Source organism: Neofelis nebulosa, chromosome 9, assembly GCF_028018385.1.
Source record: "Neofelis nebulosa isolate mNeoNeb1 chromosome 9, mNeoNeb1.pri, whole genome shotgun sequence".
Lineage (NCBI taxonomy): Eukaryota > Metazoa > Chordata > Mammalia > Carnivora > Felidae > Neofelis > Neofelis nebulosa.
Window position 1 is genome coordinate 38,431,023 of NC_080790.1, and position 12,468 is coordinate 38,443,490.

Genomic DNA, 12,468 nt, shown 5'->3' on the forward strand with positions numbered 1-12,468 from the left:
ACAGATATTTAGTGAGTGCCCACTACCAATCAGGCATTGGAAATAGGAGTTGTAGGAGAGAGGAGCAGGTGAATCACGTTATTTCAGAGACTGATAAATACGTAAAACGAAAGAACCCGGCTGGTTGATGAGCATGGTGGTGAGACAGGTAAGAGCAATTGGCCGCTAGCTAGACAAGGAACTAGCTTTCTGAATGTCGTGGGAGGGTGGTACCATTTTCAGGCCCTCAAACTCTGGGGACTCAGGATAGGATGTCCTCCGTTTCCATGAACAGGGACTTGTGAGCTGTCTATGAGGGGGTCAGTGAGCGGCGGATGGGTAGTGAGTAGCTCCTCTCTGGAGCCCTCAGAGTATACTTGCTGGGGAGGGGATGGCTTATATCTAAGCTTCCCTAGAACACGTGCTCTGTTGGCTGGCTCGCTCATTTGTTCATTCAACAATTCCTTACAATATGTTCCAGGCACTATTCCAGGTGTTAAGGCTGCATCAGTGAACAATACAGTCTTTCTTATCACAGAGCTTATTTTCTGGTGGGGAGAAATGGACAGTAAACCACAATAACAGCGATCTGAGTGTCTTGTCAGAGAAACGCTACGAAGAGAAGCAGAACAACTTAAGGGGCTGAAGAAGATGATGGGGCTGTTGTGTTCAACAGAGTGGTCAGGACAAGCTGTACAGAGAAGATGAAATTGGAGTGGAGACCTGCATGTAGATAAGACATAGTTATGGGACTATCTGAGGGAAGAACATTGCAGGCAGAGGGAAGAGCGAGTGCAAAGGCCCTGAGGCATAAGTAAGGCTTGAACATGCTGGGCATACTGACCATGCTGGAGGAGCGGGTAGGAGGCCAGTGTGGCTCTGGAAGGCCAGCAGGCATTCCAGAGGCTCTCTGAAATGGGGGCTCGGCCTGATGAGCAGAGGCATCCAGGAAGGAGATGATGCCTCCTGGCTGCTGTGGCAGGAAGATTCATAGGCTCCCCAGCAAACCCAGGGTCAAGCCTGGTGGTTTACACTGAGCAGAACAGGTGATCCCCAGACATGGAGAGTGTGTCTTTTGGCGGGAGAGGCATTGCTGGCTGTTCTTACGCCCAATATCTGTCTAAAAAAAAATCATCACGGGCCCACACTAAGAGAGCTAAAGTGGGAGGCAGATCCCAAGGTTTTCAGATCAGTAAAGACTCTGGAAACGGATATAGGGAGAAAAAACTTGCCTTCTAGGAAGATTCCAGTAATCTTTCATTCTTTAATTAGGTGATCTCAATAGGTTTAAAAGGAAAACAGTATATAATCAGTGACATTTATTTATTTATAATATTTTTTAATGTTTATTATTGAGAGACAGAGCATGAGCATGAGCATGAGCATGGGAGGGGCAGAGAGAGGAGATACAGAATCTGAAGCAGGCTCCAGGCTCTGAGCTGTCAGCACAGAGCCCCACGCGGTGCCCCAACTCAGGAACTTCGAGATCATGACCTGAGTGGAAGTCGGGCGCTTAACCGACTGAGCCACCCAGGTGCCCCATCTTTTGTTATTTTTAAGATAATATTTACAAGGGTTACAATTCTTTTAGAAAGTATTTTTAAAGGCACGACTTGCATGTGTTAAAACTTTTTGTAAATGTTAATTCAAACAGCGCTTAAGGTGCACAGTGAAAAATCTCCCTCCCCCTCCTGTGCTCTGATCCTCTATTTTCCTCTTCAGAGGCAGTTTCTTGAGACTACTTCCAGAGAGATACATTCTGTTTGTAAAGGAGCATACAAGTATGTGTAACTTCTCTTTTTTTATGCAAATAGTACTAATACTCGGTTCTGCGCTTTCTCTCTTTTAAGATACTTGTTCTGATTCAGGACGTAGGGATGTACTTCATGCTTTTTAAATAAATGTGTAACGTCTCACTGAATGGATGTGCCATATTCATCTAGCCAGTCCTCTATGGCTTCTAGGTTGTTCTCATTTTTGTTTCTTTGCTTGCCATGCCAGACAATAATGTGTGAAGCGTACGTGTTCCTACATACCCGCTCACTTCTGTGACGTTAGGAGAAAGTCATGAGCACAGAATGACTGGTTTGAAAGCCATGTATAGTTTAGATTTCTGTTGATGGTGCCAGCCTGCTTTGCAGACACACACAGTATGACTGAGGGCTTCCGAGACAGCTTGTTTTTCCCGCCGCTCTGCCAGCTTGGTGTGTTATCATCTCGCTGTTCTTGCCAATGTGACCGAGTAAAAAAAAACAACGAAACTGGCATCGCGTTGTAGTTTGAATAAGTATGCATAGCGAGTGGTGTTAGGAGTCTCATCTGTTTTTCGCTGTTTGTCTCTGTGAACTGTTCACGTCCTTGGCCTATGGTTTAAATAGGATTTTCGTCCTTCGGTTGTTGTTTTGGTTGCATTAGAAGGGGTCTTACGATTTCTTCTTCATGGCTCCTGTCTAGTCCCACCGACTGCCCCTCACTGTCTTCCCCTACCTACCCTGCTTGTAAACAGCGGCCATTCTGATAGATGTATGGTACGTTTATCCCGGGATCTGGATGTATTCTAGAGAAATATATGACGTTGATTTATATATGCATGTATTTTAAACCACATAAATTGTATTGTGCTACAAATCATGATCTTCTTACTTTTGAAACCTGACGCTGTTTTTTAAAAAGATTGATCTGGGGGCGCCTGGGTGGCTCAGTCGGTTAAGCCTCCAACTTCGGCTCAGGTCATGATCTCGTGGTCCGTGAGTTCGAGCCCCGCGTCGGGCTCTGTGCTGACGGCTCAGAGCCTGGAGCCTGTTTCAGATTCTGTGTCTCCCTCTCTCTCTGACCCTCCCCCGTTCATGCTCTGTCTCTCTCTGTCTCAAAAATAAACAAACATTAAAAAAAAAAAATTAAAAAAAAAAAAAAAAAGATTGATCTGACTGCTGTGTGAACCTCGGTTCGTTGCCCTGATTACTGGGCTGTGTTCCCTGGCTGGGATTATTGAATTTTCCTAATAGATGATTCTTTCATATTTTATTTATTTATTTTTGTTGATTTTAGAGAGAGAGAGAGCATGAGCAGGGGAGAAGGTCAGAGGGACAGAGAAAATCCCAAGCTGAGCGTGGAGCCCAACTCGGGTCTTGATCTCACGACCCTGGGTTCATGACCCCAGCCAAAATGGAGTCGGACACTCAACTGACTGGGCCACCCAGGCACCGCCTAACAGTTAATTCTTAGTGGCTTGGTCCACAGAGATTGGAGAAATGCTATTATGGGGATAGCCTCAGGGGAGGAGGAAGATTTGAGAGATGGAAAGGAGAGTGGGGAAGGGAACAGAGATGACCAAGAACACAGCGTGAGGGCACTGCGGTGCACAGAAGTACCAGGAGCATTCAGGCAGAACATTCAGGTGGCGCTTCAGGCTGTGGATGTGTGGCCCAGGGAGAGGCTGGGGGTCTCAAACGCCAGTGTTGGACCTTCCCCGATGGCACCATGGGCGGACGTCAGCAGGAAGTATTTTCAAGGGCAGGAGTGATCTGGATGACGGGGGCCTTTTGTACACAAGAACCTGAGGGGCAGGGGGTCCCTGCGGTTCTCCTGGTGGCCGAGTGGGGAGCAGTGGCACCTGCCGGAGAGGGAGAAGCAGCAGAACTGGGTACCGGGGTCAGGAAGGGTCTGGGCTGGTGTCAGGGCCATTAACCTGAGAAACCAGGTGGATGTGATGCCACAGACAGGACCCAGGAGGGGCAGGCCTGGGCACAGAGATGGGAAGGCATATTCGTGGGCACATGGACGCACTGTTGGGCCTGCCACTAAATCGAAGCCCTGCTCATCCAGTAGAGGATTCCTGCTGGCAGTTAGGACTCTGGGCTTCAGTGAGTGAGGTCACCCTGGGCAAGAGAGGCCCGGGCAGAGCAGAGCCTGGGGCAGGCACTCTGGGAGAAGTGGATGGACAGGCTGAGCCAGACTAGGAGGCTAGGTGCACTCTCGAACTCTCCCTTTGCTGACTCGACGACTTTAGGAAGGCCTTCTCTCAGCATGGGAACCTGGGTGAGGTAGGAGGCCCTGCCTCCCCGATGTCTCCCAGTGCAGCCTTGGAGGAGGCATAGACACACAGAGGCAGACAGGAGGGAGACGGCCTCAGGCGGCGCAGGTCTGTGGGCTCTCTTCCCAGGGATGAGCCCTGAGGCCCTGGTTCTGTTCCCACGTGAAGCTGCCATGCCAGGCTGCCCCTCTGTCCCTGCAGGCAAGTGTGCATAGAGCATGGAAAGGTCCCTGCTAGCACCGAAAGAGCACCAAGAAGCCCAGGGCTTTGCTGCTATGGGCAGGGCTAAATCTGGGCACCCCTGGGGAAATCCGGGACCTTTCAGTGGCCCCGGGGAATGCCTTGCTCTAAGTTTTCTCACCCTCCTTCACGATGTCAGAGCATGCCCGTTCTCTGTTTTGTGTAACACCAGAGCCTTGCGCTCCTGCTAATTGTAAGCCTAAATTTCTATTCAGCAGTTAATGAGATCAAGGCTAATTAGCGTTATAAGGAAGACTCCCAGTTCTTTCTCCAACAGAAATGCTTGAGAAGTTAGAGTCAGCGGTACACAGCGTCTACTCTTTTGTGTATCTTGTCATGATTTTTGACAGAAGAGTTTTCCACCTTCACTGTTTTAATATTTTTCCTTGACTACACACAGTTTGAAAATAAAGTAGGCATTATTTGCTTCCATGTGGTCCTAAGAAATAATATCTTATGCAATCATATGTCTGTTGCATCAGTTATATTTTTTAAATGCGTATTCAAATAAAATTTATTAAAAATGTTCATTATGTGTGCCACACACCTACTTAAGCGAGCCCAGCCTTAGATTCACGGAGTCATGGAGGAGGTAGGTAATCTTTGCCCTGTAGGAGAGGGGAAAAAAACTTTTCCTCTAGCAGCTTAGATTCAGGCCGTTGAGACAGGCAAATTAAACTGACAAAAGACAGATTAACAGTAGAAAGAGGTTGGGGCGCCTGGGTGGCTCAGTCAGTTAAGCCTCAGACTCTTGATTTTGGCTCAGGTCATGATCTCACGGTTCATGGACTGAGCCCCATGTTGGGCTCTGTGCCGACAGCGTGGAGCCTGCTTGGGATCCTCTCTCTCTAGAAATACTTTCTAAAACAAAACAGTATACAGAGGCTGATTGCCATGCCCAGGAAAGCCAACCAAAGAAGTAGGGGGCTTGTTAAGTGGTTAAAAGCTTACACACCTAACTTAGGGAGAGGGAGGCAAGGAGAAAAAGGCTTCTATGGGAAGAACAGATAGGTTTCTTTAGAAAGACAAATGGGTTTTTAGAACAAATGAAGGATGAGAAAGTTTGTGATAATGTCCGTCTCTAGGGTATGGGTGGTCTTTCAGTCTCCTTCGGGGGCCGTAATCTTTCCTAGAGAAGGGATTTGGGAAAGTTTTTATTTTCCCAAAAGAAGGAATTTATGGCACCCTTATTTTCCAGAAGTTGTTGCTTCCAGTCAGGTTAAGGGGAGCTCTGAGAAGACTTCTTTTTGCACCTGTCAGACCTCAGATGTCTTCACCTTTATTTTTTATTTTTTTAAATTTTTTTTTTCAACATTTTTTATTTATTTTTGGGACAGAGAGAGACAGAGCATGAACGGGGGAGGGGCAGAGAGAGAGGGAGACACAGAATCGGAAACAGGCTCCAGGCTCCGAGCCATCGGCCCAGAGCCTGACGCGGGGCTCGAACTCACGGACCGCGAGATCGTGACCTGGCTGAAGTCGGACGCTTAACCGACTGCGCCACCCAGGCGCCCCAGATGTCTTCACCTTTAAACAATCCTCGTAGCAACTCTGGAATTCCAAGCAGGTCCCCACAGCGACAGCAGGGAGGTCCCACTGGCAGCCACTCAGGGTGTGGTGACAGTGCGGGGTCAAATACCGTAGACACCATCGTGGGCCTCCCCATTGTACCCTAGTTCCCGCCTCCCCTGGAAAGGAGGGATGAGGTTGGCAAAGAACCTCCCAGTCTTTAAAGTGTGCAGAAATATTCAATCATTATTTAATTCAGTGTATTTAATTGTCTAGTACCTTTGTTATTTTTGCTGATGGTAAACACAACACATATTTTTTAAAAATTAGATACGTGCCAGAAAGAGCGTGAAGAGCTTAAAATCCTGTGCACTGTTGCCACGCACAGAAAGCCGCTGCTAACCCATGTTTTGGTATTCTGTGGCCTAAATACACACGGTCTCAAAACTTGAGATCATCAGGAATATATAACTGGTTTTCTTAATAATATGCCATGGGCATCTTTCCCCTGCATTAAATACTCTCTAAACATAAGATGGTTAAGGGTGGCCGAGGTTCACCATATGGCTCTGGGCTCTACCATAATCAATTATCCAATTCCCAATCGTGGGTGAGTTTGGGAGCATTTTTGCCGTTAGAAAGAACTGCCTATCCCTGTACCGGAACAGATGTTTTTGAGTATCTGCTGGGTACCAAGGGGGCTTGGAGACGGAGGTGACTAGCTAGAATCCCACTCACTGCTTACCTAAGGAGGGCAGACCCGTGACAAGTGGCTGCAAGGAAGGTGCCAGTCTACGAGCACAGAGCTGGAAGGGAGCCGAGGAGAGGAGCCTTGGAAGACAGAGTCCGGGGCCAGACTTTGGTCCCAAGGAAGAAGAGAGGCAGGGAGCGGTGGCCTGGGCGGCTGTCCGTGCATGTAGGGTCAGCCTCCCAAGGCTTCTGTGCTTACCACAGGATTGGGCAACCAAGTCCAAGAGGTAGAAGCTTGTCATCATCACTTCCTGCCCTTTGTCAGGAAACCAGGGGCAACACTGGTGCCCACATCTGTGTTGGGAGGTTGGTGGTAGCGTTCACCGCTGGACCAGACTCCCTTTCCTCATTGCCCTGCCTCTAAGAGATGTCTCCCTCTCATTCAAGAACTACAGGCATTAGGGAGGGAAGCCCTCACCCCACTCTGCCCCCCAGCTCTCCGCTCAGATCCCCAGGGGACCCATAGTCATGTGGGCCAGTGCAACTATACCCATCTAACCTGCCAGAGGAATGTCGAGGGAGGCAGGTGTCCTGTCTACACTCACTGAGGCCCCAGGCTTGTGGAGGCTGGAGAGCCGAGGGAATAGGGCCTTTACGGGAAGAAGGAGCATGTGGCTTACTCCCAGGCCTCCCTAAAGGACTGAAGTATGTAATGCAGGCAGGCACGCAGGAGCCCACTGAGGTGCTCCTGGTTTCTGCTCTCACCCTGCCCAGTAGCTGGTGCACCGCCCCCAATCCCCCCGGAAGGATGGGAGTGAGCTGTAGCAGCTCAGGAGTTTCTAAAAGCTTTGAATTGGGAGAGTTCAGTAGCGCTGCTCGCTTGGAGAGAAGCCCAGAGCCTTGACACCTGCAGTATGCAGTTGGTAACAGGGTGTAGCAGAAAGCGGATTGGCTTGGGTTTGGCAGTCCCGGGTTCAGATCCAGCCAGAGTAACCGCTCAGACCCTCAGTGTCCTCATGTGTTCTGCAGCATGGGGATAATAACACCCCATCCCCACCCCAGCCTCGTGGGGATTGGAGGTGCCGCTTGTAAAGGGCCTGGTGAATGTCAGCACAGGGGGGCCCTTGGTGAGGGGCGGTCATAAGTCAGGTGCCCATTCCCTTCCCTGCTGCCCCCCTCCTCTCACAGCCTCTCAGGAGGGCAGGCTGTGTGCCGGAATCCCCAGAGCCCCTGTCCTGGAAGGTGGGCCCCATTCCCTCATCTGTGCTCAGCTTGTAAGCTGCCACCTCCCTACCTGTGCCGAGCAGCTTCCTCTGCCGGCAAACAGGAAGTCACTCACCTCGAAGGAGGCAGGAAGGGGCTGCCTGGCAAGGCTGCGTGCCCAAGGGCTGTGGTCAGGTCAGGAGGCCGGCGTCCTCTGGGCCCTGGGGATGGGGGCGGTGGGCTGGGTAGGGATCCCCAGGCACGGGGAGGGGTTGCAGATCAAAGCTCCCACTGGCATGGACTTGGGCCAGGAACCCGTTTCCCTCCGCCTGTCCTCATCCGAGCCACACAGCCACAAAGCCAGTGCCCTCCTGGGCTGTACCCAGGGATCCCCCATCCGGAATTTTGCGCCTGGCAGCCTTGGGAAGGAGATGAGCAGAGCTGGTGGCTGCTACAGTCAGGGAGTCTGTTCTTGGAGATAGCTGTGAGCAGGAACATCCCACACCCCCAGAGGCACGCCCCTTGCACACACCAGCCCCCTGGGAGGAAAGGGAGGGGCAGATTCCATCCCCTGTGGCAGCGTTGTCCTGAAGTGATTAAGGAGGAGATGATAGGTAGCCTTCAGGTGCTCTGGAGGTGAGTGGGTGGTCCTTGCCCTTGACAAGGTCACATCACAGGGAACGTGTGGACTCATAAACACATAGAGGAGGCAGATCACTGGCGCCCCACCTGACCAGCGGCATTGCAGCCACGGGGAACCGTGTGTGTGCCAGGATCACTGGGGTGGCGGAGGGGCTGGACTGCAGGGGGCAGGCCCAGAGTCGGGGTGCAGGAGGTCCACCCCAGGTCCTCACCTCCTAATCAGTCCTCACTTTATGGCCACCTGGCTTCGGCCCCCATCGACCCCCCTGCTCCCCCAACCCCTGCTTGTCTATAACCTCCGTGTGGCCACGTTTCATGGTCATTTTGCTCCTGCCTTACCGTCCTAGACCTTCTAGTGGCATTTGACATAGCTGACCACTTCCTCCTTCTAAAGTTATCTCCTTCCTTATCTTCTGTGATGACACACTCATGTTTCTGTCCCCTCCTTGGTGCCCCCTCTCACTGTCCTTTGCCTACTTGTCCCTGTTAAAGCTCTGTCAGCCCCCAGAGGGGCCCCTTCCTGCTGCTCACACGTGGCTCACTTCTGCAGCCCAGTCCTCCCTTCCCGTCCCCTCCAGGCATGGTTTCAGTTGCTTGCTTGAGTTTCACAGGTGTCTTACACCTGATATTTTAAAAAGCAAACTCTGGATTTTCTCCCCAAAGCTTCATCTCCCTGATTGTGCCATTTTCGGAAGTGCCATTTGCACCCGTCCAGGTGCTCTAGCCAGCAATCTAGAACTTGCCCCTGACTTGGCAGTGCCCTCCAAGCCACTGACCTGCCTCCCCTGGACCGCGGGAGCCCCCGGTGGTCTCCTTGTTGTCGGTGAGCCCTTGACTGTCTAGTGCCCATGCAACAGCAGATGGTCTTAAAAACCAGTCTGGCAGTGCCCCCTGGCCTGTCATTTCTCCACTTAGCATGCACACTGGCTGACCACTGGGGACCCTGTGGGACCTGGTCCTGCCACGCCAGCCTCGTCTTCTCCCACCATCCCCTCAGCCAGGTGACCAGCTGGCTGCCTTGCTTTCCGTCTCCTTAACTCACGGAGAACTTTCCAGCCTCAGGCAAGGAATTAGACTGGCTGGTTTTTCTTCCCCAGGGGATAATGGCCCCCATGAGCATTTCTGGTCTCCTGCCGCTGTCCCTGCTGTCGTCCCCCCCCTTGCTCCCCACTCCTTCCTTCCTTCCTCGGCATCCATCACCACTTACAATCATGTGTTGATTACTTAGGCCACTTGTTTATTTTCTGTTTCTGTCACTAGATTGGAAGCTCCCTGAGGACAGAGTGTGTGTTTTATTCCTGAGGGGTCAGCAGCTTCTCGCATTGGGACCACTGGAGGAAGGGGCGCTGGCTGGCCGGGGCCACATTCCAGAGAGGCCCTGTGAGGCTGGAGGCCCGGGGGGGAAGGTTTGCATTCAGGCTGAGGTGACTGGGTTTGTGGCAGACACAGCTGGGCACAGCGCTGTAAAATCCCAAATACAGAAGGAGGGGCGGCTTGGGGGAGGTGATGAGCCAGGTTTGCACTGCGGGGAGTCCAAGGCACTCATGAGATAAGCCTGCCCCTAACATTTGCCAGCCCCAGGAAGTGAACAGTGGAGGGCCCCGTCTGAGGTGTTCAGATATATAAAAATTATAACTGTGCCTGCCAAAGTGTTCTGTGAAGTGTGTCCTCTCCTCTTACCTCCCAGCTTAATACTGACCTGGAGGTCCAGGTTTGAATGGGGATCCTCGGCCTCCTTCGAATGTGGCTGTTGCGGCAGAGCTCATGTCCAGCCTCCGACCCCTGCCCTGGACCGCCTCCCCTCCCTCTTCCCACCCTGCACCACAGGCGCATGCGGGGGAGCAGCCTGCTACAGGTCCAAGCCCTGTCCACCCACCCCCGTCCCTCCCCGTCCTCCGCAGTCTAGGGCTGCACAGAGCAGTGATGCAATGCCTCGTGGGAGGAACAGGCCATGGGGGCCCCCGAAGCCAAGAATTCCAGGCTCCTTGGGTGCTCTGAGTATGGTGGAGGAGGGCCTGGTAGGCCTGTCCTTGTGGAGGAGGGACACAGATGGCAGAGGGGTAGAGCTGGAGTGAGGCCCTCTAAACTGTGGGCCAGGGTGGCCTCGGTCAGAAGGTGCTCTCTTCATGGGACTTATATGCGGTGGAATCTCCTGGGCCCTTGGAATTATGAGGGGCTCGGGTGGGGCGGGGGCTTTGGAGCCTCAGCGGGGGAGGTGGTGGTTGTTGCGGCGGGAGGAGTAGCTTGTGCAGGGGGAGAAGAGAATGGTACAGGGACCATGGCTCCCCACCAGCCTTTGTCTCACGCTTGTGGACACCTGGGACCTGTGTCCTGCAGATACATGTGGGGAATGCAGCAGTGGGGAACGGATGACAGTTCTCGTGGTCAGACACTCTGAGTTCCAATCTTAGCTCTGTGACTTCCCAGCTGTGCCACCCTAGGCAGAGGCGTAACCTCTCTGAGCCTGCCTCCAATCTGTAACGGGTATAGGGATGCTTCCTCAAGCAGGTGAGAAGAGCTGGCTGGGGTGCTATGGGGGGAGGGGGGGCGCTTCGTGACTGCAAGGCCTTTGTATCAGGCACCCCTGTTACCTACGTGAAAAGTAACGGCACACAGTTTGCAGTATCATTTGTGAAAAACAGGCAAAGAAAAGCTGCAGGGCCCAGGGCCCTCTGTGTCCCACTGGGTGCCCTGCGAGGGACCGCCAGCTGGGGTAGAGATGAGAACCTGGTGACAGAACCACAGGGAGGAAGGGGGTGGGGCCTGTCCACAGTCCAGGGCACAGCACCTTCCCCTTTCTCTCCCGAGGCCCTTGACTGACAGTTCTCTCTGGGCCTGGTGGAGGGCCGGGGGGCCTCCAGCTAGCAGGGGCATGGGGAGGGGGGCCAGAGGCAGTGGGCCTGGGAATGGAGGCCCCTGTCTTGTGGGCAGGAAGTGCGAGGTGCAGAGCAGCTAGGGAGCCCTGGGGAGGCTGCGGGGTGGGAGGGTGAGAGTGTCGGTGAGGAGAGCGGAAGTCGGAAGCACCGGCAGCCACATTCTCCACTCACGGACAGACGGGTGTCCGGACCTTGCATCGGGAGGGCCCGCTTATCCTTTCCTGGGTCCTCAGGAGGTGAGCAGGGCAGACCTGCTTGGGGTGGCGGCTGGGACGGAGCCGGGGGCGGCAGAGGAGGTGGACAGTCCCGTGCGGGCCCTTGTGGTAGCTGCTGGGGCAGGTGGGCAGGAAGGAGGGCTCCGTGGGGCCACTGCGTGTGCACCTGCTGTGAGCTTGGCAGGGCGTCAACCCTCAGCTTCTCTCTCCTTTCTCTCTGTCCCCCTCCTCCCTCAACCTTCCCCTCCCAATCCGGCCCTGCCTCTGATCCCGGCTCTGGCTCCCACTCACCCTGGCTGGGGGTCTGCCGTTGTGAAGAGTTAAGGGGGAGAGCGAAACTCCTTCCTGAACCTCTTGCGGGCCTCCCCAGGCCTCTGGTGACCGCTATGGCTCGGCGCCCAGGGAGGACTTGTGTGGTCAGAGGTCCCAAGTGAGCCAGGAAGAGGCTGGAGAGAAGGAAGCCAGGCGGGCCTGGGCTTTGGGACAGCTTTGAGTGCAGTCGCTCAGAATCAGCCATTAGGGGGCTCCCAGCTGTACCTCGCCTTTCGGGCCCCACCCTGAAAGAGGCTGGGTTAGTGCCAGGGACCCTGGTTGCTGGCTTGCCTGGGCAGCCTTGGTTTAGGCCTGTTGACCTGACGTGCAGCCGCCACCATTTTACTCTGAGAAGCGTCCCTGTTGGGGACACTCTAAGGCCTTCTGCTCATAGTTGTGATCCTCGCGGTGAATGGAGTCTCCAGGAGGGAAGGTCCTTCCAGGGCCTCAGATCCTATGGCTGGTGTCACTCCTCTGCTAAAAAGCAGGGGAGAGTGACCTGTCAGCAGCAGGTAATAAATACCCCTCAGGACTGTTGGGCCTTAGCCAGGTTTGAAGCAATGTGCCTCAAAGGGGCCTGACTTCCCAGCCTCCTGGGGCTTTAGAACGTTCCGGAGCTGCTTCTTTCTATAGATAAGGAAGCACCGAGCACAGGGATTAGAACCTGGGCTGCTGGGAGACCCGAGAAGGGGTGAGGGTGCTCCGGCCTGGCCCTGAGCCCTCCTCCTGGTCCTTGTCCTTCTCAGGGAGCAGCTGCTCTGGACACACA

The 12,468-nt window shown here is 53.5% G+C and overlaps 1 protein-coding gene across 6 annotated transcripts in view; it reads left to right on the forward strand.

Annotated features, from left to right (window-relative positions):
- PSD4 (pleckstrin and Sec7 domain containing 4) overlaps positions 1–12,468 on the forward strand; it is a 35,406-nt gene that overhangs the window by 1,151 nt on the left and 21,787 nt on the right. The window contains exon 2 of one of the 6 annotated variants that reach the window (XM_058683358.1): positions 17–148. The exons of 1 other annotated variant lie outside the window; for it this stretch is intronic. The gene's annotated coding sequence lies outside the window, so the exon portion shown is untranslated. Of the gene's footprint in view, positions 1–4; positions 149–11,124; positions 11,409–11,445; positions 12,212–12,468 lie in introns of those variants that run through there. 4 more of the 6 variants (XM_058683357.1, XM_058683361.1, XM_058683356.1 and 1 more) reach the window with 4 other exon arrangements.